This window comes from Muscardinus avellanarius (genome assembly GCF_963383645.1).
Source record: "Muscardinus avellanarius genome assembly, chromosome: 9".
NCBI lineage: Eukaryota > Metazoa > Chordata > Mammalia > Rodentia > Gliridae > Muscardinus > Muscardinus avellanarius.
Genome location: NC_137795.1, coordinates 25532810 through 25555525, shown reverse-complemented (window position 1 = coordinate 25555525; position 22716 = coordinate 25532810).

The window sequence follows — 22716 nt, the reverse complement described above, 5'->3', positions numbered from 1 at the left end:
TTTGAAACAGGGTCTCACTAAGTTGTGAAGGGCTTTACTAAGCAGCTGAGGCTGTCCTTGAACTGTGACCCTCAGCCTCCTGGATGCTGGGATTACAAGAGTGCACTACTACACCGGGCTCCAGCTTTTTATTTTGAGACAGGGTCTCATTAAGTTGTTGAGGGCCTAAGTTTCTGAGATTGGCCTTGAATTTATGATCCTCCTGTTTCAGTCTCCCAAGTATTGAGATTACCACACCTGGCTTGTAAGACATAGTAATATATATATATATATATATATATATATATATATATATTTTTTTTTTTTTTTTTTTTTTGGGGGGGTGGGGTGGGGTGGGGTGGTGCTGTGGGTGGAACCCAGGGGCTTTCTACCTCTGAGCTATACTCCCAGACCTATTTTATATTTGATTTGAAAACAGGTTCACTAAGTTGCAGAGTGCCTAAGTAGCTGAGGCTGGCTTTGAACCTGTGTGATCCTCCTGTCTCAGCCTCCCAAGTGCTGAGATTACAAGCGTGCGCCACCACGCCCAGCTTATCTTATATTTACTTGAATTCTCACAAAACCATGGGAAACAAGCCATTAGTGCTATTTATGGTTTCTATATTTAGAGTAAGTAGGGCTTTGTGAGTTAAGAGATATGTCTCAGGATCTCTCTAATACAAATGGAATTGGGATTTGAATCTTCTAATTCTTGATTCAGCAGGCACTAGTTATCAGATTAGCATTGATTCTGTTTTGATTTTAGAAAGTTTCTATAATAAAAACATGAGAAAAAAGAAAACTGGCTTAAGGGTTGACTATGCTGAAAATAAATTCCTCTTTCTTTCCCAGGACTAGGCTATGTTTCAATATTGCTAACAATCTTGTCAACGATGACAGGTAAAGGCCTTCAATAACAGTGGGTTAGCTGAGTATGGTAGTGCAGGCCTGTAATCTCAATACTTGGGAGGCTAAGACTGGAGGATCACAGGTTTGAGGCCAGCCTTAGCAAATTAGAGAGACCCTCAGAAACTTTCCAAAGTAAAAAATTAAAAAATCCGAATCTGTGTAAAAGTATCAATATAGCATGGTTAACCTGGACACTCACTGTTGAGAGGGGGGGAAGGGAATGGGGTGGGGGAAGGCACCAAACACAGTCTAAATATATACCATTTTCAATATGTTCCACATATAATAAAATAAAATATAAAATATAAAAATAAATAAATATCAAAAAAGTGTTAAGTGTGAAGCTCAGAAGTACAATGTCCCTGGTTCAGTTTCTAGTACTATAAAAATAAGCAAACAAATGAACAAACAAACAAACACCAATAGGATATCAGTTTGGGGCTCATGTGCTGTGCCAACCACTTTCTAGGAACAACAGTTAAGATTCAGAGAACTAAACCAAACTGAATCAAATATTCATGTTTCCTGCTATGAAGAGAAGAGAAGAAACAGACCTATTAAGTCCCAGCAAAAAACACCCCTCCAGCTCTGGTGACTGACATACCAGCTATGCTAACTGACATACTCAGTCTTAACTATAAAGGGACAACCCAGGACTGACCAAAAGGCATCAGAAAGATCAAAGGTATAAACAAAGAGCAAGAAGAAAGTTTGATGACGTAGGAAACAGAAATGATTCCGTGTAATGAACAGAAAGTGTCTTTTCTAAAGGTACTTAAAGTGTCTTTAGAAACATTTCAGAAGAGATGACTCCAAAGACAGAGAGAAAACAGAATAAAAGAAACACTTTCTTATAAGTTAAATATATAAATTAATACAGAGCAAAGGTATAGGAAATATGAAAAAAAGAAAGAAGGAAGCAGAAGCATTAGCCCACAAGATATAACATCTGACTAATTAAAAGTTGTGGTCTGTGATGACAGTGTGCTTCTGTTATGGTGGTGGTTATTGTTATTGTTTACCTATTAGTAAAAAGTAATAGTTAACATTTGTTGAGGTTTTCACTGTGGTAGAACCTGGGCTAAAGTCCTAAGCCACAATGTCTTGGTGAAGTATCTTTCCACGTTTTTTTTTTTTTATAATAGAACACGGAGATTCAATCAGAGATATATTTAGGAGGTAAATGGTTACAATGTAGTTCTTAATTGTATTTAGCTGTGGGGAAGAAAGACTAGAAAATACAGATGGTAGAAAATAAGGCCCTTGCCTCATATTCTTCTGCCGGGCAGATTCTCTCTGAAACTGGGAAAGGCAGTGGTGGCTGTCTGGCATAGGTGATGGAGGAAGATGGCCAGGACATGGTCAAGGGAACAGAAGGAGAGGGCTAGGAGACTGGTGTCCACCTCAGGAGCAGTGGAGACTTGCAGGAGCCGTATAGTGCCCAGGGAGAGCACCCAGGACGTGGTTCTTGAGGATTTGTGCAACCAAGATACTAGAGTCTCAGCACTAACTAGTGAGGCCCTTGAACAGAAGGCTTTCCTTTGGTCAAGAACCAGGAAGTTTGAGACAAGAGGACTGTTGGTTCAGGACCAGCTCCACAACTTAGTGAGACCCTCAGTAACTAGAAAGGTCCTGAAGCAAATTAAAAAGTAAAGGCCTGGGAAATGTGGTGTGGAGGTAGAATGCCCCAGTATTCAATCCCTAGTACTAAAAAGAAAGAAAGAAAGAAAGAAAGAAAGAAAGAAAGAAAGAAAGAAAGAAAGAAAGAAAGAAAAGAAAAAGGAAGAAAAGAAATTAAAAAAAAGAAAAATGATTTTGTTTTGACCTGATCAGACCAAACAGAAAGAAAGCTCTGTTGATGGGTACAGGTAAGACAGAGGATGAGCCACACATCATGATTCCCAGTCCATCAGGACTGTGAGGGAATCAGACAGCTTTCAACCTTCACTACTGCCCTACCCTCTCCCATTCCCAGAATTTATGTCCCTGGGAAAATTTGGAGACTTGACAGTGAGCTTCACTTACTATCCATCCCCTTCCTCACTCACCTCTCCCAGATCTGAGCACCTCAGGAAAATATGCAGGGTTGATTGGAAGAGGGAGGTCCACAAAGGACTTCATGACAGAAAAGATCAAATGGGCAAACATTCAAGGTTAAAACTGAGAGCTAGTGGCAGTTTATTTACAGGAGAACAAGTGGACTATTAGGGAAGGAAACGAAAGGAAGAGGTGTGCATATGAAAGGAAAATCAAAGCCTCATGGTTGAAATTGATGTGATCATAGAAAAATAATGTAAGTTACCTATCCTAACCACTGTAGAGTAAGATTTATCCTCACTCTTATTTCAGTGCTCCCTGAAGCTTTTATCTTGTATAATATCTTCATAAGAGTAGATGTACTAAGAACCAGTTGAATGATACTATCCTGAATAGACTTTTGTAAAATTTAAAAATTTCATCTTTAATATTTTTCTAATATCTATTAACACATACAAGGGTTACACTTTAAAGTTTTATCATGGCCTAAGAAGTGACTATGGTACATTTCCTATATCCCATATTCTCAGTGTGAAACTTGAAGGTCGCATCAATGTTGGCTTGTTAGGCTTTAGCACCATCCCAAATCAAGCCTGCTGAGATGGTCATCTTTGAATGGCACAATGAACTCTGAGCCTCCACACCTCTTCCTTTTCTAATATCCCACTTGTTCTACTGTAAATAAACAGTCACTAGCTTTCAGTTTTTATCTCGAATGCTTGCCCATCATCTGATATTTTCTGACAAGAAGTCCTTTGTGGACACCCTTCTTCCAATCAACCCTGCATATTTCCCTGAGGTGCTCAGATCTGGGAGATGTGGCTGAGGATGGGGATGGGTAGAAGACACTGCAGACTCTCATTGCTGCCACTGCTGTCCCACAGGAGAAGGCAACAGGGCTTCCTGTCAACCATATCCACTTAGTGTCCTTCTACCTGGATTGAAATCTTAGCTCCATCATACCTTCCTTGGACAAGTTATTCGGTCTTTCTAAGCCTCAGTGACTTTACCTGTAAATGGCAGTAATAAGAAAATTTGCTTCAAAAAGTTGATCAATGAATTAAAGGAGATCACAAATATATCACAAACACTGTCCTGCACTTAGTCAAGCTGAGAGCCTGACCACTGATAACTAACAAGGATAGCATCCTCCCTGCTATACCCAGTGGCATACAAACAGCCTCAGGGCTCTCGGTATCCATTGTGCATCTTGGTGCCTGGATTAGTAAAGTTTCTCTAGAAGAGAGAACCTCCAGGATCTTTGTATTATAAAAGGGGACTTGTCAAATTGGCTTACATACTAAGAAGTTGTCAGTCCCCAAATGGCTGCCTGTACCTGGAGAGCTAGAGAACCCACAGTGGCGTGGTCCAAGAACCTGGAGCCTCAGAACCCGAGGGAGCAATCACAGAGGTCCACTCCAAGTCAGAAAGGCCCGGAAACTCCCTGGAGAATGGCTGGTGAAAGTCCACCTTGGGTGAGGGAAGGAGCTGGACTCTTTTGTCCTTGGGCAAGGGCAACAAGAGCAGACACAGCCCTCAGGAAGAAACCAAGCCTGCCTTCACTTGCTTCCTTGTCCACAGGGCCCCAGGTCCACATGCTTGGGTGAGACGTCTACCCTCTCTGCTGTTCCACATGTCAGTCATCTCATCAGCACACACCACAGCCTCTCCTTTTATGTGTGTGGTATTAGGGATTGAACTCCAGGGTGTTCTACCTCCAAGCTACACCCCGGAACCCTGAACACCCGTTTTTTTACTTTTCATTTTTGAAACAGGGTCTTGCCAGGTTGCCGAGAGTCTCAGTACATTGCTGAGGCTAGCCTCTAACTTGAAATTCCATTTTAGCTTCCCCAGTACTGGGATTACAGGTGTGCACCATACTTGGCCCAAAGTCTCTTAATCCTAGGCGTCTCTAGTCTTCTCAAGATGACAATCCAGTTTAACTATTTTGGTGCCTTGTACCTCCCGAGATTTTAAAAATTTCTTTAACTTTCTCTCTCATAGGCTTTTGAAGGACTTTCATGTCCACTCCAGGTAAGAAAGTTAACCCTATGACCATGCAAAAATTTCTCCTTTAAAATCAAACTACTTCCTGTTTGTTCTATCTTGCTTCAACCATACTACCCTTCGCCTCCTCAGTGCCTCTGGTTCCTGATAGCAACACTTTTCACCAATATCAGTTGTTTTCTGGCATTTTTCTTCACTGAGTACACTTTTTAGTTTTTTTATTATTATTATTTCTCTTACTCCAATTCTTTATTGTTCTGTTGTGGCTCCTGCTCTTTCAGAACCTGACCTTGGATACTCTACATGCACTGACCCATATAAAGCCTGTCACAGGGCATTCTACCTCCGAGCTACACTCCCAGGCCTCTTATTTTTATTTTGAAACAAGGTCTTGCAATATTGCCATTCATTGCCTCAAACCTGTAATCCTCCTGTCTCAGCTTCCTGACTGTCATGAGCCACCACACCTGGCCTCAGTGGTCAGTATCTTTGAGGTACTTGGAGCTGCTCTGAAGTAGCTTCATCTCTTAGCCAGCTTTCCACCACTGGGACAAAACTCCTTAACTGATCATCTTATCAGGAGGAAAGCCTTGTTTGGGCTCATTGTTGCAGAGGCTGCCGTCCACAGTCATGGCCCTCATTGTCTTTGGGCCTGTGACAGCCCAGTACATGATGGCGGGAGTGTTAGGGAAAGGAGGCTGCTCACCTCATGGCAGATGGAAGCAAAGAGAGAGAAAGGAGGAGCAGGACCCCATGACCTGACTCCTCCCTTGGGTTCTACCTCCTAAGGGTTCTCTCACTCTCAGTAGCACCGTGGACTTGGGACTATACATTCAACACATGGGACGTAGGGAACATTTCAGACCCAGCCATCACAATCTCCTGGCCCTTCTGCCACCATGACAATGCTTCCAACTGTCTTCTCAAACCTCCCGCTACACCATCTCTACCACCTTTACCATCTCTCTCAGAAAAAAACTTACCTCTTTTTTTTCCTGTGAAAAATCAACTATAATAGATAAAAATTCTTGTCCTTCCCTTCTCTGTCAGTTACTCTCAGGTCTCTCTATGCCCATCCTATATTTTTCCTAATTTTTTCTTAGAATTCATTCACCAGCCAACAAATACTTAGTGAGCAGCTACTACATGTCAGGCATGAGTTTAGGTGCTGAGATTTAGGTGTCAACAAGTCTCTATGCTCATTGTACTACTGTCAGGTAGACAAATATTGAATAAATATAGCAGGTGGTCATAAGTATAATGGAGAAAAAATAACAGGCAATTTATTAGGGTGTATGAGAGTGGAGTCAGTTGCTATTGGGTGTTGAGTGGTCAATGACGGGCATCTTTAATCTGGAGACAATTGACAAGAAAGCAGGGCGTTGAGCTGTGGGCTGTCTGGTGGAAAATGGTTAACTCCCCAGCAGGTGAGTGGCAAGTGCAAGGCTCTGAGATGCATAGGTTCATTTTCTGGAGCAGACCCATGTGCAAAGGATAGAGAGAGCAGAGGGTAACAAGAATCTATGATCAAGGACACAGAGGACTTGGAGTGGGTCGAGAAACCATGGAAATGTCTAAGCAGAGAAGGGAGCTCATCTGACTTAGAATTTTGAAGGATCAGTTGGAATGTTGGCGTATAAGGGCATGGATGGAAGTAGGGAATCTGCTAGAAGCCGATTGCAAAAAATCAGTGGGGTGGTGCACTTAGGTAGTTGGGATGGTGGGTTGGCAGTGATAGAGGAGGTAAGAAGTGGTGTGAGTAGGAGCCTTTAAAAAAATCAATCCATCAGCCAGGTGGAGTGGCACAGGCCTATAATCCCAGTACTTATGAGGCTGAGACAGGAGGATCATATATTCGAAGCCAGACTCAGCAAGTTATTGAGACCCTCAGCCACTTGGTGAGACCCTGTTTTGAAATAAAAAAATAAAAGGGGCCAGGAGTGTAGGTTGGTGGTAGGATGCCCCTGGATTCAAACAGCAGTACTAAAATAAATGAATGAGTAAATAAATAAATAAATAAATCCATCATTTCTTACTACTCAGGACACTCATTTCTCTCCTTTTTTAATGTCTTGAAGGTATTTTAAAATATTTGCTCGTTTCCTTTAGAAGAGGAACAGGCTTAACTCTCTTCCATCTTAAAATTAAAAAGAAATTGCTCCCCATCCTCAGTGCCCTCATGTCTAGCTAGTCATTATTCCATTTCTTCACGACTTTTGGAAGAGTGATTATCAGAGCTGAATCTCTTTAGCCTGCTCACATCCTTTTCCTCCCACTGAAATTTGCCCCTGATGACAAAGCAGGCCCGGGCAGGCTGGAGCTGGCGCTGAGTCAGGTCTCATCAGATCTGTTGAACTTTTCTGTCTGTCTTACTGGACTGCCCTGTGTAGTCTGACACTTCACAATTTTCATGTTTCTTGGCTTCCTTGGAGATGCTGTCTCCTCGGCTTCCTCTCCACATCAAGATCCTTCTCAAAATTCTTCACGAGCTTCTCCTCCTCCACTCGCTTAAATGTGAGGCTCCTCAAGACTCAAGTTTCTATTCCTCTCATGCTCTGCCTTTCTTGCATGAAGGCATTAGTTGCTGTAAGAAATAGATTACAAAATGATGATTTGGGAATTAAAATCAATAGAAGCCCATTTTTTTTTTTTTTGTGGGTCTGGGGATGGAACCCAGAGGCATTTGACCTCCGAGCTACACCCCGTGCCCTATTTTTTATTCTTTATTTTGAACCAGGGTTTCACTACGTTGCAGAGAGCCTAAGTAACTGAGGCTGTCCATGAACCGCGATCCTCCAGTCTCAGCCTCCTGAATGCTGGGATTACAAGCATGTGCCACCACTTCCAGCTCTATTTTTCACTCAAGCAATAACGGGAAATTAATGTTCCAAGTCTGTGATGTTTGATGTTTTAAAATTGAAATTCTAACTCAGGGGCCAAGATAACCAAAGAGCTATCAGAGATACAAGGATTCCATAGGCTACTGCAGAAGAATAGTAAAAGTAGCTATCTGAGAACAGATCTCAGGATTCATAAAACGCCTTGAAGACATTGAGGCCATAAAAGATTGTAAGTTTGTGAGCCAGGTGTGGTGGCTTATGATTGCAATCCAATATTTGGAATAGCTGAGACAAGAGGATCATAGGTTTGAGACCAGCGTGCAGTAACTTAGTGAGATCCTGCTTCAAAATAGAAAGGAAAATAGGGCTGGGTTATAACTCAGAGGAAGAACTCCCCTGGGTTCCAGTGCTAAATAAAAAAAACAAAACAAAAGGAAGGAAGGAAGGAAGGATTGTGAAAGTGTACAGAAAGAAATATTTTACAAAATGCTTCTAGAAAAAGCACCTGCTATGTGCAAATCTCACCTCCTGCTTGGATGCAGAGTTAACTTTTTTCAAATTGAGTAACAAGACACAGCCTGCAACAGCACCCCCTGCCTGATTCATATTTCCCTAAATGTAAAATGATGTTTAGCAAAGCAGAGAAGAAAAGGAGAGGGCTACGTTTATGAAGACGGCTGTTATGTTGCACCAATGGTGAGACTGATGTGTGGGTATAGTGAGCACAGTACAGTTTCTGTAAGAGGGAGGGCAGGAATGGCCTGAGGCTGTTTCAGATTCTACCCAGGAGGAGGGCCTGGGCTGATAATATGCCAACAAATGCTTTGTATGTGGTTGAATCTGGGGAACAGGGCTGAGGTGGGAGCAGATGGCCAGAAAAGGAGCGTGACCTATGTCAGGGATGCCGTAGGAGAACAGAATGGCAAGAGGGGGCTGCCAGTTAACAGAGGGCCACGGCCCACAGCACGGCAGCTGCAGATGGAAGGACCCAAGGTCCAGAGCAGGAGCCAGGTTTAAGCATCTGCCTAGCATGGAGCATGTGGGGTCAACTTAGTTTTCTCTTGCTGAGTATTGTGGCATAGGCTTATCTCTAGGGATAGAGAAAAGGAGAATTTGTTTCAGGTGAGAAAAGAAAATTAGGAATAAGATCAGTAAAGATGTGGGATGCTACAGAATAAAATACATGTGGCGGTACAGAAGAAATGGACGGCAAACTGCAGCAGTTTTTGAATGCAGTTAGCTCCAAAGCCAGGGATGAGTGAGCCCTACGGGGCAGAAAGCCTTGTGCCTCCACCTTTGCAGAATAGGCCCGGTGGCACACACAGGTCACACGAGGGCTCCTGCCTGCCTTCTCAGCTTTCTTCTGAGGCTGAGGCCATTCACACCTGGCCCTCCAAATGAAGAGCTAAGACAAGGATTAAATAAATAGTGTTCAGGGAACTAGAAAGGGAAATAGAGGGAGTGTAGCTATACAATCTGGGAGCATAGAGATGATTTGCTATGCAATCCTATTCAACAATGAGTTAACAAAACAAAATGCTGTCGGCAGATTCATGCATGCATTCTAACTAATAAGAAGGAAGCAAGCAAAGTAGGAAGCAAAGCTGAAGTGCACACGCAGAAACTAAAAAGTCCTTAAACCAACAATTGTCTTACACATTCAAGAAAATTTTAGAAACAAACAGAAACACTTGTCAAAAATGTAATAGAAGAAAATGTTCCTGAGATGAGGAGAGATTGCTCCACTTCTGGCAGGACATACACCATAATTTTGTTTCTGGGGTTTTTTTTATATATATTTTTAAATTCTAGAGGTCTGGCCTTCCTATCTTTTTCCCTCCTTCTTCCTTTCTTCCTCTCTCTGCCCCTTCTTGGTTCCCTTCTTTTTGCCTTAATAATGTTTGAATTTTTAAAATAAGCTTCTATTATTTTTATAATCATAAAAGGTCATTTTTAATAAAGAATAAATACTGTTTAATGAGAAACTATCATTACATTACAAACTTTGAGTAACTACAGGTAGGGAAACCTAGAATCATGTACAGTTGTTTTAAAGTTCTGACACTAGGGATTGTTATTTTAATCAAGATAACTGTTGGGTGTGGATTTGAATCAACTACATAAAAAGATATGATGAGACTAGAGTTAAAAGAACAACATTAAAGCTGGAAAAGATAAGAATGGGCTGGGGTAGAAAGTTCAGCAGCAGATAAGAGGTCAATGGAATGAAATATAGGGCTTATATTTGTGCACTTTCAATAGATGATAAAAAGCACATTCCAAAAGGGAAGACTCTGCAAATGGTGCTGATTAAATTTTTGGAAAAAAAATACTTTAAAAAGTATAGATTTCCCCTGTTCTCTATGTCAAAATATATTCCAGATAGTTTGGAATTTTAATGTCAGAAATTAGATGAAAATACAGATAACTATCATTTTGATTTCCGGAGGGAGTTAGTTTACATAAAAAATATAAACTCCATTTTGGTGTGAAACATTGTAAACCAAATCAAAGGGCAAAGGACAAATGGAGGAAATTATAATAATTCATAGCAGACAGTGGGTTAGGGTCCTTAATGCAGTTTTCAATAATAAAATATACTTATATGAACTTACATGTAATGAAATCTTATTTAAATATGAAAGATATGACATGAACTGTGACTCAAAAATAGGTTGTGCAAATAGACAGTACACTGTTTAATCTTGACTAATAATTTAAAAATGCAAACTAAAGCTGGGAGTGGTGGCCCACGCTTGTAATCCCTGTGCTTGGGAGGCAGAGACAGGTGGATTGTGCTGGTTCGGAGAGAGCCTCGCTGGCTTAAGAGACCCTGTTTCCAAATAAAAAAAATATAAAATAGGTCTGGGAGTGTAGCCCGAGGATAGAAAGGCTTCTATGAATCCCAGTACCACCAAATAAATAAATAAATAAATAAATAAATAAATAAATAAAAAATGCAAACTAAGACAAAGTATATTCTATATTTCACCTGAAATGAGGAAAAAGAAACTATTATAATATCCATTAAACAAGAGGAAGAAATCATGCTCTTATACTAGTCAGAATGTAAACAAGTAAAAACTTTTAGGAGATAGGAGGATCTTAAATATATTCAGCTTCTTAGATTCAGTAACTCAGCTTCGAGGAATTTATCTCAATAAAGTAACCAAAGATGCACTCCAAAACATGAACATATTAAAAAAAATTGTTTTTGCGGTACTAGGGATAGAACCCAGGGACATTCTACCTTCGAGCTACACCCCCAGCCCTATTTTTTATTCTTTATTTTGAAATAGGGTCTTACTGAGTTGCAAAGGGCATCACTTAGTAACTGAGGCAGTCCATGAACCAGGATCCTCTTGTGTCAGCTTCTCAAATGCTGGAATTACAAGCATGTGCCACCACTCCTGGCTGAAAAGATGTTTTTGATACTATTTACCATTGCAAAGTTTAGGAAGTATCTCTAATGTATAATAATAATAGTCTGGTTTAAAAATAAAGACATCTAGTTGATAAATAACTTCCCCCACACAGTCACTAATGTTTCCAGGAGATAATATGACCACTGAAAAATATTCAAACCTATAATAATAGACATATCCACTTTGAATATTACAGTTTATTACAATTTTGTTTTACATATACAACAAAATTTTAATAGTTGGTTCTGGGAAGGATGATCACAAGTGATTTGTATTTGTGTATTTTCATACTTTTTATATTTATATTTATTTTATATTAATATTCATGTTACTTACTTTATTCAAAGAACAAGTGTTGCTTTTAAAGGCAGTATGGGTTTTACTTAAGCAACGATTTGGGGGTTGGGAGTGACCAAAAGATTCCCTCCTTGCTACCTTCATAGGGTTTTTTGCTATACAGATGCACCAGAAGAGGGCGCCTCCCCACTGACATGACAGCTTAACCACCCGGTAAGTCTGGAATATTCCACAAGTCAAAAGGATTCACTCTCCCTGGTGGTCACATTCCTGTCCTGGGTCTCTCAGAATGTTTATAAATGGAAGAAGGTGTTGAGTTTTTTTTGTTTTTTTTTTTTTGAGGGGTGGGGGCTACTGGAAATTGAACCCAGGGGTATTCTGCCTCTAAGCAACACACTAAGCCCTATTTTATTTTTTATTTTGAAACAGGGTCTTGCTAAGTGACTGGAGGTCTTGCTAAGCTTCTGGGGCTGGCCTCAAAACTTCGATCTTCTTGTCTCAGCTGTCCAAGCACTGAGATGACAGGTTGGCTTCACCACCATGCCTGGTAGGAGGGTGTCATTTTCTCGTGGCCCTGTGAGAGCTTCCTCTAGTTAGAGTATTGGCAAACATTTGTGTAAGTGATTTGTGCCCAATGAACCCTTTGCCCTGGTTCCACGTAGGCAGATCCTGGGATGCAGAAGTACCCTTCATCTGGAAAAGACAAGCCGAACTTGGATCTACCCGATGGCTTTTCCTGAGCAGCCACAAAAAAAGTTCTGGGGCTGACTCAGCCACCAAACAGCTAACTACCTGAACCCTCCAATGCTAACTAAAAATTATGTGCTATTCTTCACGGTACCAGTTAGGGGCAGCAGACGCCCTGGCATTCTTTGTTATTTAAAGGCAGTGTCCAACCCGAGATACTAAAGTTGCTGTGTATTAGTATCTTATTTACCATGGAACACGGTCTGGCATTTTCTTCACGCGCCAGCTGATCATTCTGGAAGCCAAGCCTGTCACCTTTGAGTGCTATAATTCAATACTAAGCAAAGGTGGGGCCAAGTAGTAAATTATCCTGTATAATTACTGCATTCTGCAATAGCTGAGTCTGTTTCATTATTATGTAAATATTACGAAGCCTCAGCCTTCTCTTTTGGTCTATCATTGTACCTCTCACAGGCCTAGTAAGCTTTATTTTGACTTTTTAAAATACCCCGAGGATTGGACTGAGAATAAGGGGGTGAGTGAAGACATCTATAAAATGGCTTCTGTAAGGGCCAGAGATGCTGTGTTAAGAGGATGAAGTATAGCTCAGATTGCAGTAAAAACATTTACTTTTCCTGATGCAACATTATGGAGGCACTCCTATATATATATATATATATATATATATATATATATATATATATATATATATTTGACTGTGCCTGACACTTGTGTCTGTTCAGAAAGAAAAAAACAGTAACATGATGCTAAACAATGGAGTCTTGGAGCCAATGTCTTCTTTTGATTCTTATCACACGCCTCTTTAAGTCTTCAAAAGTTCTTCACTGGATACAAAGTCATAGGTGGGAAAATGGACCACAGAGAGACAGATTGACTTGACACTTTCAAACCAGTGACATTGCTGAGAGGGTAGTCAGGTCTCTCCTGTACCAGTCTGCCTTGACGGCTGGCTCCAGAATGTTTGTACATCTTTCCAATTCACTGCAGAGCAGGACACAGAAAGTTTAGTTCAGCTAGCAAAACTTTTCAGGAAAAGAATAACATTAGTGAGTAATATTTACTATGCACCAGCACATTCTATGTGCCTTATGTGTTATTAATTCACTCATCCCTCAGAACAATCCTATCCATGAGGGAAGTGCATTATTAGTAGAATTTACTAAGCAGAGAACTGAGCTATTGAGAGATACAGTCATTGCCCTGCATCCTCAACTTTGAAAGTGGTCAACTTGACTTTGAACCCAGGCAGTCTAACTTAAGACCCACATTGTTAATCACAACCTTTGACCACATCTCTGAATGGAGTTTTCACATTTAAAACCAGGTGTGTAGAGCCTGTGCTTTGGTCACCACAAGGCCAGGCTTGGCTGTGCCCTTCTGGATCCTTGAGAACCTGTTCATGCCAGGTGTATTTTCCAGTCAGATGCCGTCATCAAGATCAGAGTGAACCCAGAGTCATTTGGGATGCCATTGTTGCAGAAACTGCCTCCATCTCAGGCCCAGGATGAAGCTGCTCTGTGGAGGACTGTATCTTCCTGGAACAAGGCCCCTGAGTGAGACTGGGTCCTTCCGTGCCTCCATCTGAAAAGCTAAGCTCTTCTCTGGGAGTTTGAATTGAAGGTTAGGGATGATTGCTCAGAGGGGGAAAGTGTGAAATGGTAACTTTCATATGACACTTGAGAAATGTTATAATAAAGCTGAGTAAATTGGAGCATGAGTTAGCCAGTCCTTTGCCTAATGATGTCACCCACTTTGTGCTTCCTCCAGCCTATGATTAATAAAAGGGGGTTATTACAGTAACTCACTTCTAGTGGGCAGCAGTGACGTCAGCAGCAGCTGAGCAAACTGACTACATTTAGTCGTGCGTGTGTATGTGGGCATTTTTTTTTTCCCTGTGACTAACATGAACCTAACAGCATCTAATAAAACAAAACCTCCTTGGAAGTTGAGGAACTTATGGGGTGAACTCTTTTCTGCAGGGAGCACCATTTTAATTATTCTCATTTCATTGCTAAATGATGTTGGAGTTGGCCAAAATTACTTTATTGGCTTTCTGCCCCTGTTTCCTTACGTGATCACACATGAGCCCCTGGCCTGTGGGAGAGGTTTTCTGAGCTTTTTCCCTGCTGACATAATCGCTCTTCTTCATTCGTTATTCTAGCTCCTCTTTCAAGAGGAGTTCAATCAGTCTTGTGACAAGGAACTTAGTGGTCAGTTACTGAAAGTTTATGGCTGGTTGTAGGTTTTTGTAATTCTGGTTAAATTCTATGAGAACTTTGCATGTATTTACAGTTTGCTTTTCTAAGTTGATTAAGACTCACAGAAGTCCTGCTTGTGATTTCTTGCAAACTTGACTTTCCTAAATTTAGAGCTGAGCACCTGGAAATATTTACTGAATGAACGGAGCTCTGCCAAAGCGCAGCCTCAGAGAGTGTGCACAGTGCCCGTGGACAGTGACACCCGGGTCATGCCTGCCTGGACGTGCTTGGGAGCTGCTCCCACATAGGGCCAGAACCTTTGGACTCTATTAGGACATGAGGGAGGCAGCAATTTACTGATTAAAAAAAAAAAAAAAAACTACACACAGGACTGCGCCCAGTCTTTTCCTCTGGCTTTTGCTCTCTGAAGCTATAATTTGGAAACAGGTTGTGGGGGTATTTCTGAGGATAAGCAAGACTGGATTAGAATCAAGCTTTCAGCTCTCTTATCAGTCCAATGGAATCTATATGCTAAACCTCTGTGTTCTCAAATCACCAACATGGAACTTATTACCCGAGGGGATCCAGGTGAGAAAAACGATTATGACAATCTGTTCTATGTTCCTTGGGGAGTCTTTTTCAATAATCTTCTGGGGAAATAGGGAGGATCAATTGCTGGAGCAGATGTTTCCTGATTGGGTTAGAAGTGAGTTATGAAAGACAATTTAGAAATATATGTTGGTCATGAAGAACTCTGAGAGCATATGTATTTGATATGAGTGTGTATATGTGTGTGTATACATGTGTGTGTTTCCATACATATATTTCTTTATAGAAATTGTAATTACTTCACTCAATACTGATTTTTTTTTACGTATACTGAATAATTACTTGTTGGGAAAATATCCAGGCATTTCTGAATCATTGGAAGTTGACTGAAGCCTTTGGGTCCAAAATGACCATTTACCTGAGGAGACTGTGAATCATATATTGGAGGAGACAACAAAGTGTCAGAGCTTCTAAGACCCTGCCCTTGTGGTTCTCTTCATCTTAAAATGAACTCTAATCTATCTTCTTCTTTCTGGATGACCCAAGTTAATCAGAGGCTAAGCCATGAAGTAGGTCCCTATGATCTAGACAACAAAATTTCACATCTAAGCTAGTTTGATCCATGAAACTTCCCTTTGTGGGTCTCACCAACAATTGTTGTTGATAATGATGATTATTACTATTATTTTTTTACATTATGTGGGACCTTCACAACAGTTTTCCCAGTCCTCCCACAAAAGCAACACCTGTTAAAAGAGGGGCATAGCCTTCCTTTAGCAGCCCCCTCACTGCCTTGAAAAAAGAAGTTTCTAGAATATAATGTTTCTTGGAATGAGCATCAGGATTTAGCCAAGCATGCTGTTTTATCTCTTTGGATATTGATTGTGTGTCATTCCCCTAAGGTATTCAACTAATAAAATCAGGCTACAAAGCTAGAGTGTGTGTGTATATGTATGTATAGATATAGATATATATAATCTTTTTTTTTTTTTTCCTTCGGAGAAAGGCAGGGTAATCTCAAGTTTGTGAATTTTACTTGAGGGAATTCTCTGTTGCATGGATTTATCTGATACTGATTTGCTAAAATGAACAATCGAATTCTTCCTTCATTTACTCTTTTTCATGAGTTCATTGCCTCCTTGGGTGCAGGCCAGCTCATCTCAATTTGTTGCTGGTCACCAAGATTCAGCTTTTAGTGAAAACCAAAAGCCAGCAAGAATGGGATCATGGGAGAGAGTTGGTTGGAACAGCAGTGTTGTCTGGGGGTGACTCTAGTGTATGTAATGTAGTCTTGGTGTGGGCCTCTAGTAGTCAGGCTGCTGCATGTGCACAAGGAAGTGGAATCGCTTGAATTATTAATAAAATGCACAGTTGTAATCTTTTTCAGTGTTATAATTTGTTTCCAAGCCTTCTTGGAGCATGGATGTGAAGAGAATTAGGTGAACTTTATAAACCAAACTGGAACAATTGTCATTTGGGCGGGATCACCTCTCTGCTGGGGGACGAGTCCTGTGAACTCTAAGAGTCTGGCAGCATTCTCTGGTCTCTACCCACTAGATGACTGTAGTGCTCCCTGCCTCCCCGTTGGACAACCCAAACTGTCTTCAAACATTGGCAACCCCCCCCCCTGCTGAGAGCCAGTGCTCTGGAATGAAGAACAACCTTGACCTGCTGGATTTCTTTCTTTCTCTTTCTCTAATTGTTTAGCTCTAGCATCTGAGGTCCACTCCCGCTTCAGACGAGGGCATTTCCAAATACTCTGAAAATAGGAGCTCTTACCAGATCACAAGGGCTTGTGGGCTATTCTGGCAGTTCTGAGAAAAATGTGAGCCTTAGGAAAGGAGTTTCGGATTAACTATTTCTGACCTTGTTGTTTTTCAGTGAACTTGGAAAAAATTTTTAATGTTTTCTGCCCCCCCTTGTCTTCAAGTATTCATGTATTAAAAGCAAAACAGGTTCCCATTTTAATTTTTTGTCTATGAAATGCCAGTCCTTTGCCAATCATCCTGCCTAATATCCGCTTGGCCCAAGCCACGTGGAAGCTGTGGCTGTCCAGGAAACAGGCAGGGTCTGCCCATCCCGGTTCCATCCACCATTTAAACCATTTGATGATCCCTTTAGTCACCAATTCTTGGTATCTACTGCAGCAAAATACCATTCTGGGTCCTGCCCACGTTTTCTGGGTTCTGAGCTGCCTCCTGGGGGAGTCACCACTCACCAGCCAACCCAGGTTTTCCTGCCTGAGCCCAGAATAACACTTAGCTGCTGAGAACACCTCGCAAGTCCTTTTGATTCCTCTACATAGTCACGTTTCATGTTCGGTTTCCCAGACGGGATGAAGCAGAAACCATGCTTCTTTGGAAACAGATTTTTTCATAGAAAGGAACTAAAACACCCTCCCCGTCAGCAGCCTGTCCGTGCCTCTGAACCCCCAGCCTTGTGTCATTTAGCTGAATCACAGGACAGCTTCCCAGTCACCTGCCTGGGGTATTTCACGTCTCCTGGCTTGTATTCTTTGACTGAATCACAGTGATCCGTGAGTAGCAGCTAAAATAACAGAGCCATGAGAAATGGCCCCCTTTCCTAGGCCTGCCTCCTTGTTCCAGGAGTAGTGAGGAAAGAGACCAATTAATAGCCTGGATGAAAGCCGAAGGACATACGGTTAGCTTGAGAAGAAAAGTGAACATTCCTGCTTCTCCATCTATGCCAACTTTGTATGGGGACAGCTGCTGTCCCGATCAACACCACTACAGTGCAGGGCTAGCTGGGCCCTAGGGACGTGTCACCCCAGGATAGAGGCCGGCACCGGGGCAGGTCTATCCCTATTCTTCGCACAATGGAGCTCTTATCCTCAAACGAACTTGGTTTTTTGACCAGCTCCCTAATTGTGATTGAAAACACCAGCTCCCCAGCAATGTACACGCATTGAAGTTAGCAGCAGCAAGACAGGCCCTAATTGCTCCATTTACATAAAAGTAGAAACATACAACTTCTAAATATAAATCTCTGGCACATCGTTCCTTTTGCAATTACAGTAAAATAAGGTACCAGTTTCCCTCCCGGCTCCTTCTCACAGCAAGCTGCTCCACCGGGTTCGCTAGTGGCTGCTCCTCCAGGCAAGCAGAGAGCCATGCAAATGCTCCGGCGTGCCGTTGGGAGCTTTGTGAAGTAGCCAATAAATCAGACCGCCTCCGCTAGGTGAATAACGCGGTGGCAGCCGGCCACTCCGCCAGTGCAGGAGCTGGCGGCAGGCACCGAACTCCGCACTCGGAGAGAGAAGGGCAGTTTGCGGGTGCGGGTGCGTGAGGCGCCCCTGCTCGCCTCGCCCGCGGGAGCCCGTCGTCCCCGCTGCAGGTCCCCGTCCCTGACATTTGCTGTGGTTCGGTCCCTGGCACTGAGGGGCTGGGTTCAGAGATTTCCAGCGGCACTCACTGAACAGCGATTTATTTTTTTTTTCTCCCTCCCTGAATTCTTTAGCTGCCAAAAGGGGGGAAAATTCAAGAGCTGCTCTTAAAAGAAGTTGCCCTTGCTGGTGCTCAGGGTAAAAATAGAGGCGGCCGCTTGGAACGGGTTGGCCCTGACTCCAGGCATCCCGCGAGCTGGGCTCAGCAGCGCGTTCCGGCGTGATCCCCGGGAGCTGCCAGCAGGTGCTGCTCAAGGTACAGTAGCAGGGCCGAGGAGCCGGGCAGGGCCTGGGTTGCGGGGACGCTCTGGGAAGGGAGCAGGAAGTGAAAGAGAAACCAAACCGAGGAAGGAAAAGGAGATTCTTGTCAGGAGCTAAGCTGACCAGCTCAAGCCCCGGGCCCTGGAGGTCAGCAGGGAGAAGCTAACACCCAGCCCAGAATATTCCATAGGAGCGATTTCAACCTGCTTGCTTCCTCTCCCGCCCCCACCTTGGCTTCTGCTGGGTGAGGAGGCTTTTCCACTTTGGATCAGCTCTTGAGATTGGGGGGTCAGCTAGAGATTCCCATCCTAGATGTAGGGCCAGTGTGGTCTCAGAGTCACGGTGGCCCCTGGAGTCAGGGTGCTGCGCACAACCATGCCCCAGATGTCTAAACCGGATCCCTTTCTCCCCAGAAATAACATCACCTATTATCTTCTGAGCCCTGGGTTTAACGTTAATGGATCCCATTTTATAGATGGAAAGACTGAGGCCCGAGTTTACATGGTGAGGGAGTTGTGCAACTGGGGTCTGACCTGGGATTGTTTTGGGTGCCCACCACTATTTGTGAGGATACAGCAGTGCTTTCTGCAGAGCAGGGTTCATGCATGAGGCAGGAGGTGAGTTTATGTGTGCCCTGAAGGTCATTGCTTTCCAGTAGTACCAACCCTCCCCCCCTTAAAAAAGCAGAGAAGTTGCTTTCTTACAAGGGGTTTCAGTTCGCCCAACTCTAAACTGAGGAGTGGGCTTGGGGTTTCCCATCACTGATCCTGTTTCTGTGGTCGCCACTCCAATTCCCTCTGTTCTCTACAACGAAATGCCTTTATTTCCTACTTCAGTTCGGCATATGCAGTTCTTAGAATACTCCGCTCCCCCCCACCCCCACACACAGCTAGCACCCACACTTTCTCTGCATCTAGCCAAGAGAGACCCTCTCACACAGAAGGCTTCTGGTGTCCTAAAGGAACCTGCTTCAACCACACACCAGGAGGCCAGAGCCTCTAGATTTTGCTTGTGGGCACAGTGAAAAGTTTATTTTATGCATGTTAAATCCTGCATACAGAACAACATATCTGCTCATATGGCTTTCATTAGCTTCCAATTTTGCACGTTTTATCCAACTTGTCATGAGAACCCGGCTTGTGCTTCAGCCGCACTCCTTCAAACAAGCCTTCTCCACCATCCTGGCCTGAGGAGTCCTTCCTCCTGGGTCATTCCAGGCTTGCCAGTGGCTCTCCCCTACATAAGATCCCCTAAAGGCTAACCTTACCCCTATTTCAGCAGTGTTTACTTTGTATAAATCTCATATTTGCAATAATTTAGAAATCATAGAACTTAAAGTTCTAGTAGAAATGTGTGGTTTTTTTTTTTCCTTTTTCTAGTTAAAATGGGTTTCTAAAGACCTGGGAAGGATACTTAATAAAGTTTACTTGCAGAGAATGACTATTTCCCAAGTTCTTGATGATGAATGATTTTTGAAGCAGGCATTCAATTTCAACATGTAAAATAATAGTGTGTTTCAGGGGAGGGGGCCATCATCGCATGGATATACACATTTTCCCTATATTTTCTTTAATGAAATAGCTTACTTAAAAAATAGTCCCTATAAAGAACATTCTGAATTTTCTTCCCTGTAAGAAACAATAAAATACTTTGTAAATAGAAGCAATCTCATGGAGTAACAGATGTTTTATGTAAAGACATAAAACTGAACCTGAATATAACAAGACGTGTGTGTGTGTGTGTGTGTGTGTTTGTGTGTAAGTAGTAAAAAGAAGCTGAAAGTTGGACACTCATTGAAATCTAATTTGATCTCAAGATTTTTGTAAAAGGTAGTAGACTAGTCACAGTCAAGGTCTCACTGGCTCTGTGCATCACCAGTAGTGTCTCCGAGCCAAGAGGGATTTCCATTAGATAATGAATTATGAAATGTCTCACACTGGAAAAAACAGTCATCCGCTGATGTCATGCTGATTCTAACCAATCCTAAACAAAGCCCCAGCCCTCCTCTGTTCGAGTGGTACCAATGTGTGAGTGTACAAATAAGTAGTACAGTATAAAACTTCACAGTGCCAATACCATGAAGAGGAACTCAGACAGCTCCTACCACAGGATACAGGAGTCGGCTGGTGAAGGAGAAGGGACCAGAAAGGTAACACTTTTCCTTCTTACTTATGAGCTCTTAGCACATTTAAAGTCAGTGAATAGGAGGACCTTTATAACTTATTGGCATGTCCATAGGCATTGTGATTTGTACCTTTTTCTATTATCCAGGCAGGTTAATATAGCTTTTAGCAGTCCTAGAGCATGCAAATAGATTATGTGTTTATACAACCCACTCAGCACATATATACAAGTGCATATGCCAGAGAGAAAGCTATTTTTAAGAGTTACATTTGCAAACAGTAAATTCAGGGAACACACACATATTCATATGCACAGAGAATCCAAATACTGATAAGTTGCACTTATCTAAATGCTACTATTAGGACTCTTGAGTTGTTTGGAGTCATTAAACTTTTAGTTCTATTTCAGACTCTCTTGTAAAACTTAATTGGACGCCAACAGACTTCGGGTACTGTATCTGTGACTCCGCATAGGTGCCTGACGTTAGGAATTACAGTACAGAGATGTGTGATTAAACCATTAGAGCGCAGCTGCCCACTCTCCCCTTCCTTCTCTCACCATCTTCTACTAAAAAACGGAGGCTTTTAGGTAACACTGACACATTTTTATCAATAAGTCCTGGAGCTGAATCCCCAAAGTTTTAGAGGACTTGTTACAGAGGAAGTCTTGCAAATAAATAGTTGTTTTTCAGAAGGGGACAGTGTATACAAGTCAGAAAAGTGCTGTTGCCTCTACAAGCTGTGACTTTAACTGTCTGTCACAGTTTTACCACTCTCTTTCCCTTGTACTCAGATCTTAGGTGCCTCGTAATGATACTTATTAACTCTTTCCACCCAAACTGCACCGCACCCGCCTGACTAGAATCTAGGAACACACTAGGTGTCAGATATAAGCTGACTGTATCTACAGAAACCAAGAGGGCTTATGTGTGGGAAAGAAACCGAGAAGGAAGGAAAGCTTTAACAGATGGACCCCTTAAAGATACTTCTGCAAGATAAAAGCAATAAGACAGAAAATGAGAAAAAGGAGTGTGTGTGTGTGTGTGTGTGTGTGTGTGTGTGTGTGTGTGTAGGGGTCTTACAAAGCCTCAGAAAGGCATTTTGTAAGCATGCAGATTCTTCTTTTTCTGTGAACACTAAAATCCACAATAATTTCATCTTTGCTGCTCCTTTGAGGGGAAAAGGGAACAGTCAAGGAGTCATCCAGGAGTGTACTGGTTGGGACTGGGCAGAGGACACGCTGAAAAACTCTCACATGGCAGAGAAAAAGAAGTTGCCAGTATATTTTAGAGATTCTTTTCCCATAGGGCCAGTTATTCAAGTTGTACCAGTACTCTTTTTATGAAAGAATGTGAGAAAGGCTAAATGAATTTTGCGTTTTATCTGTGAAGTTGGGCCACGGGTGCTAAGCTGTCATTTGTGAATGCCAGTGGTTCCAGGGAAGAAAGGGCTGCTGTAGTAGAGAAAGTATCTCCTTGGACTTGGGCACCTTAAATGCAGCCTGTCCTTTGGAGTTTTTCCGTGCCCTGCTGCATTGCCCAGTTGGGAAAAGTCGAGTGTCTTCTAGGGCCCCAAACAAAAGTTCCACTGGAGCTCCCTTCGGAGGTCCCCCTTGGGCAGATGACCCTGAACATTTAAATATGAATGAATGGGAGGAAGAGCTTCTCCTCCGGACCCTACCTGGCCCAGCGGTCAGCGACTCCTGGGGCTTCCCAGCCCCCTGGTGCCTGCTCTCCGACCCCCGCTGTTCCGCCAGGTGGGCGCCAGCCTCACAGGGCAGCCGCCAGGTGGAGTGGAGGGGCCTTGGGGGCTGACTTCTCAATCCAGGCGTCCCTGTGGACTGAGATGATGGCGTGTTTGATTTGGGATTTTTCCCCCTTCCCAAAAAGGATGAGAGAGAAGAAGCAAAGGGACCTAGCTGAGAGAGGAAGAAAGAAAGAAAGAAAGAAAGAAAGAAAGAAAGAAAGAAAGAAAGAAAGA